A 6,138-nucleotide genomic window follows, 5' to 3' on the forward strand; every position below is an offset into this window, starting at 1 on the left:
GACTTCCTCTTTTCCTATTTGGGTACCCCTGATTGCCTCCTCTTCTCTGACTGCTCTAGCCAGGACTTCCAATACTATGTTGAACAGGAGGGGTGAGAGTGGGCATCCTTGTCTAGTTCCAGTTTTCAGGGGAATTGGTTCCAATTTTTGTCCATTTAGGAGTATGCTAGCTGTGGGTTTCTCGTAAATGGTTTTTACTATTTTGAGGTATGTTCCCCGTATGCCTAAATGTTCAAGGGTTTTAAATCAAGGAGGGGTGCTGGATTTTATCAAAAGCTTTTTCTGCAACTAAATGTCATACCACAAGGAAAGAAAAGTCTCTTCAATAAATAGTGTGGGGGAAAAAAATGTCATACCACATTTTTTAAAATCCAGTCCACTTTCAATGGGCAGCACAGTTGGCTCTATGGTTTTGCTATTATGAATAATGCTGTAGTAAGCATGTGTATATATCTTTTTCATAAAATGATTTGAGTTCCTCTGGATATATTCCCAGAAGGAGGATTGATTGCTGGGTCATATGGAAGGTCAATTTTTAGATCTTCTAGGAATCGCCACACTCTTTTCCACAGAGATTGTACTAGTTTACACTCCCACCAACAGTGTAGAAGTGTTCCCTTTTCCCCATCAATGATATTTTTCACAGAACAGAAAAAACAAATTGTAATCACAAAAGACGACAACTAGCCAAAGCAAATTTGAATAAAAAGAACAAAACTGAAGGCATCATAGCTATTTATTTCAAACTTTATTACGAGGCTATAGTAACAAAGGCAGTATGGCACTGTCATAAAAACAAACACATTTATCAATGGATTAGAGTAGAGAGCCCCAAAATAAAACCACGTACATGTGGTCAGCTAACATTTAACAAGGGTCAATAATAAAACAAGGAAAGAAAAGTCTCTTCAATAAATAGTGTGGGGAAACTAGATATCCATATGCAAAAGAAAGAAATTGAATTCTTATCTTGTGACACATGCTAAAGCTACCTACTTAAATGTAGGACCTAAAATTGTAAAATTATTGAGAGAAAACATGAGGGAAAAGCTCCCTGACAATGGTTTTGGCAATCATTTTTTGGATATGACTACAAAGCACAGGCAACAAAAACAAACAAGTGGGACTACAAAAAAACCAAAGAATCCTCTGCACAGCAAAGGACACAATTAACTAAAAGAAAAGGCATCATACAGAATGAGAGCAAATATTAGTAAACCATATATATGATAAAAGAGTTAAAATCCATAATATATCATATATACAACTCAATATCATTTTTTAAAAAAAAAGCAGCAACAACAAAAAACAGCAAAAACAAATAATCTGATTAAAATTGGCAATGATCCGAAGGCATATTCCCAAAAAATACACAGAATTAGCCATCAGATATGTGAAAAACTGCTCAATTTCATCAATTATCAGCAAAATGTAAATTAAAACTATAATAAGATATGAGGGAGATCCCAAAAAACTGGAATTATCTTTTGGATGGTGAGCCCCTTGTAGTAGACTCGGAATTTGTTCCTCCGGGTCAAACAGTCAACCAAAGAAATTTGTTCCTCTGGGTCAAATGGTCAACCCAAGTTTTTACCTGGAAGTTTTGAGAAGATTGCATCACGATTTGTAGAAGAAACATCCCCAGTTGTGGCAAACAGGTGACGAGTTCTTCCACCTTGACAACGCAACTGCCCACACCACGCTGAGTGTTCAGCAATTTTTTCCTTGCCCTACACCCTCCCTATTTACCCGATCTTATCCAAGTAACTCTTTTTGTTTCCCTGATGAAAAAAAGTCCTCAAAGGGAAACATTGCAAATGTGAGGAGGTGAAACAAAACACTAAAAGTCATCAAAATTGACTAGTCCAAAAACTGTTCTGAGCAGTGAAAAGAGTGTGTCAATAGTGTAGTACATCAAACAGAGAGTACTTTGAAGGTCATTGAAGTTTAAACATATAAGAATAAATGCACTTTTTAATCAATAAATTCTGGGGCTTTTGGGGGGTCCCCCCTCATATCACCTCACACCCCTTGAGAATGACAATTATAAAAAAAACAAAAGATAGTAATTTTGGTGAGGGTGTAGAGAAAAGGGAATCCTCTTATACTTCTGGTGGGAATGTAAATTGGTATATGACGTTATGGAAAACAATGTGGAAGTTACTCAAATAATGAAAAATAAAACTGCCAGGTGATCTAGCAATTCCTCTTCTAGGTGTATATATCCAAAGAAAATGAAATAAGTACATCTAAGAGATAGCTGTACTGCTATGTTTATTACAGCATTATTCACAATACCCAAGATATGGAAACGACCTAAGTGTGCAGTTACAGTTGAATGGATAAAGAAATTGCAGCTCATAGATGAAATAGAATATCATTGTCATAAAAAAAAGAAGAAATTTTTCCATTTGAACAGCATAGATGAACCTGTACTGAACCTATGAATGTTATGATAAATGAAATAAGCCAGACATAGAAATACAAATACTTATATAATCTCACTTAGATATGAAATCTGAAAAAAACAAATTCATAAGAGCAGAGAGTAGAACACTGGTAGCCAGAGGATGCAGGGTGGGAGAAATAGGGGAGGTGTGGTCAAAATGTACAAACTTTCAGGTATAAAACGGACAAATTCTGGATATCTAATGTACAACATGGATGGTGAGGGATGTGTTAATTGATTTGATTGTGGTAATTATTGCACAACATATACATATGTCTAATTATAATTGTGTACATCTTGAATGTATTCCATCTCTATATGTCAAGTAAATATTTCTAAATGTTAAAACCTGTTAAAAAATAATTTACATTTATATACAATAACAGAGAACTGTCTAAAAGAGAAGTTTAAAAATAATCTCATTTCTAATAAAATCAAAAATAATAAAATACTTGGGAGTTTACTTAACCAGGGAGGTAGAAGACTTGTACATTGAAAACTATAAGACATTGATGAAAGAAATTAAAACAGACTCAAATAAATGGAAAGACTTTTCATGTTAATGAAATGGAGCAATTAATATTGTTAAATTGTTCATACCACCCAAAGCAATCTATAGATTTAGCACAATTCCTATTGAAATCTTAATGACATTTTTTAAAATATAGAAAAACATCCTAAAATTTATCTGGAGCCACAAAAGACACATTAAGTAACAAATAGAGGAAGAAAGGAGTCAAAAAGTTTTTATTTGGAATAAAAAATGTGATTATAAGCTAAAGGAAAAAATCAATAAGGAGGAAAAAGTTAATGATATAGATGAGAGACAGAAGAATTACCAGAGTAATCACCTTGAGTAGGAAGGACATGGAATCTGTTGCACAGGTGGAGGGGTTGACTTTCACAGGAGTAGTATCAGGTCACCCAGTCTCAGGAAATATTAAAGGAAACTTGGTCATAGAGGCAGGTGGATGGGTAGTTGGAGTAGTAGGAAGCTGAGGAATTCTCTTGTGCCCCTTTTCTCAGTGAAACAGGAAACAAGATAATAAGCAGTGTGATCATGGAGAAGGATTATTTGAGGATTGAGACCACTTTTTTTTTTTTAGTCTGAATATTTTTGCCAGGTACGTGATTTATATTCATATTTTCAGCTTTGATTATTATTAAAAACTAAAAAAATTTAAAAAATTAATTTTAGAGCTCTTCGCATTTGGAGTTCCAGATATGTTTTGGTTGCTGCCTATTCAATATACTCAAGTGAAAGTTGAATTTTGCTTAAGTTAATTAGGCAGAAAGGCAGAAGGCTTCTGTTTTACTGGGAAAGAATTGATAAGTATGTGGCGACTCTGGATCTTCATCTTGATCCCAGGTACATGAGTAAAGTGGTGGTATTTGTCAGATAACAGAGGGCTAAGATTACAGCAAGAACAACTCCTTTGACAACTTAGGTCTTCTGTGTTTTTCTGGAAGTTATTTCCGGATGCCCAGCCTAGAGTCTGTTCTTTCAGTCTTGTCAAACATTCTGTGACCACCTAATTCCCTAAATTAAGTTATGTTTTGTTTAACTTGAATAGTATTGACCCTCTGACACAGAATTCTGATTGGTCTACCAAAAAACTATCATTATTATTCTCAGAGTGAAATCAATTGGTGATAAGATCAAACATACATTTGCAAATCATAAAAATTTGCTAGAATTTATCATGAAGCTCTAGAAAAAAGCAAAGTAAAATATATTTTCAGTACCTTTTTACCTCTTTCTGTCTAACTATGGAAGAAAATATGTAGTTTAATTTCTTTCAAAATATACTTAACAAGTAAATATTTTCTTCTTAATATTTTTAAATCTTTGATATCTACACAAAATTTTGAGTTTATAGCACTAAGTAATTTGTGAATCTGTATTAGAGGAATCACTCTGTTGCCTGAGGCCTTAGAATGATTTCTTGCAATAGTAATAAAATTAAAATGGTTACAGTTACTTTGTAGACCATGTACATTTTAGACTACCAGTATCTACAACTCTAAGGATAATTATTTTCATATTCACTTACTATATTCTAGCTAACTTGGACATTGTTGTATTCTTTCAATATGCCAAGTTCATTATCATCTTTAGGTTTTTTTCTCTACATGTGCCCTCTGTCTAGAATGTCTTGTTTCCAAATGTTTGCATGGTAAGCTTTTTTTTTAGTTTATCCAAATATCAGCCAAAATGTCAGCTCCTTCAGATGGTCTGACTTGATGGCTAAAAGTAAATTGGTTACCCTAAAACCAGAGTCAAAATTTATCACTTTTCTTTTTGTTTTTAGAATAGCATCTCTTTCTGAAACCATACTGTTTATTTTCTACCTTAATGACTATCTATTTCCAATAGGTTGAACATCCATGATAGCAGTGACTTTATCTGTATTATTGGTAACTCTTTCTCCAGTGTCTACAATAGTCTTGACAAATGGGCGGTGCCCTATAATTGCAGCATTTGAAAAGAAATACATTACAAATAAAATTTCACAGCCTTTTCTAATTATTTTCCCCCTTTCTTTAGAGTGAGTGCTGATTAAACAACTTCCTCCGGGAGGCCTTCACGTCATGGTTGCGAAGGGTATAAATTACAGGATTCAACAAAGGAATGATCACTGTGTGGAAGAGAGAAACCACTTTGTCAGCTGGGAAAGCTCTGAACGGGCGAGTGTAGATAAAGATGCCAGGCCCAAACATGAGAAATATAACAATGATATGGGTGGTACATGTGGACGTGGCCTCGTTCTTCCCCTCAGAAAAAGACCCTCTCACACGGCAAAGGATAACTGCATAGGAGGCCAAAAGCCCCGGGAAGCACAGAAGCGTCATCAGGCCACTGTTGAAGACCATCAGAAGCTCCATCAAAAACGTGTCGGTGCAGGCTAGCTTGATGACCTGTGGGACATCACAGAAGAAGTTATCTAGCCGATTTGGGCCACAGAAAGGCAAGTGTAGGATGACAGCCACCTGAATAACAGAGTGAACAAAGCCTCCAAGCCACAGACCCAAGAGCATTGCATAGCAGGCTCTGGGGTTCATGACAGTTGAATAGTGTAAAGGCCGGCAGATGGCGATGTAGCGGTCAAAGGCCATCACAACAAGAAGTAATCCCTCTCCTCCTCCAAGGAAGTGCAGGAAAAAGAGCTGAGTGATGCAGCCTCTGTAGATTACCTTCTTCTCAGAAAGAAAGTCCACCAGCATCCTTGGAGCCACAATGAAGGAGTAGAATGCATCTAGGAAGGCCAAATTGCCCAGGAAGAAATAGAGGGGAGCTGTGAGTCCTTATAGTGAGGATGATGAAAAATTTCCAGGGAGGATGATGAGGTAGAAAATTAAGATTAGCACAAAGACCAGGAGCTGAATATCTCGAGACTGGGTTAGACCAAGGAGGATGAATTCTGTCACAACTGTGCTGTTTTCACTCTCCATCTCCCTGGCCTGCAGTATGTCAAGAAGCAGAATATATTGTTGTTACTATAACGTCTATCCAGATCCTAGTTCTTTTTTAGCCAAAAAATATTTGACATATCTGTCACTTCAACTAAAAACAACACTTCTCAGCTGTCTCCTGTCCTGGGTAAACTTCATTCCCTTCATTTCTCCAAATTTAAAATGAAAAACAAAATACTGCTCTCAAAGCTACAGTTTTATTCCCATTTATGCTT

The 6,138-nt window shown here is 35.8% G+C and overlaps 1 pseudogene; it reads right to left on the reverse strand.

Moving 5' to 3' along the window:
* Positions 1–4,993: 4,993 nt before the first annotated feature.
* Positions 4,994–5,902, reverse strand: LOC103269460 (annotated as a pseudogene).
* Positions 5,903–6,138: the final 236 nt, after the last annotated feature.

The sequence above is a fragment of the Carlito syrichta genome, unplaced genomic scaffold (assembly GCF_000164805.1).
Source record: "Carlito syrichta isolate Samal-C Ts95f unplaced genomic scaffold, Tarsius_syrichta-2.0.1 Scaffold309265, whole genome shotgun sequence".
In the NCBI taxonomy this organism is placed as follows: Eukaryota; Metazoa; Chordata; class Mammalia; order Primates; family Tarsiidae; genus Carlito; species Carlito syrichta.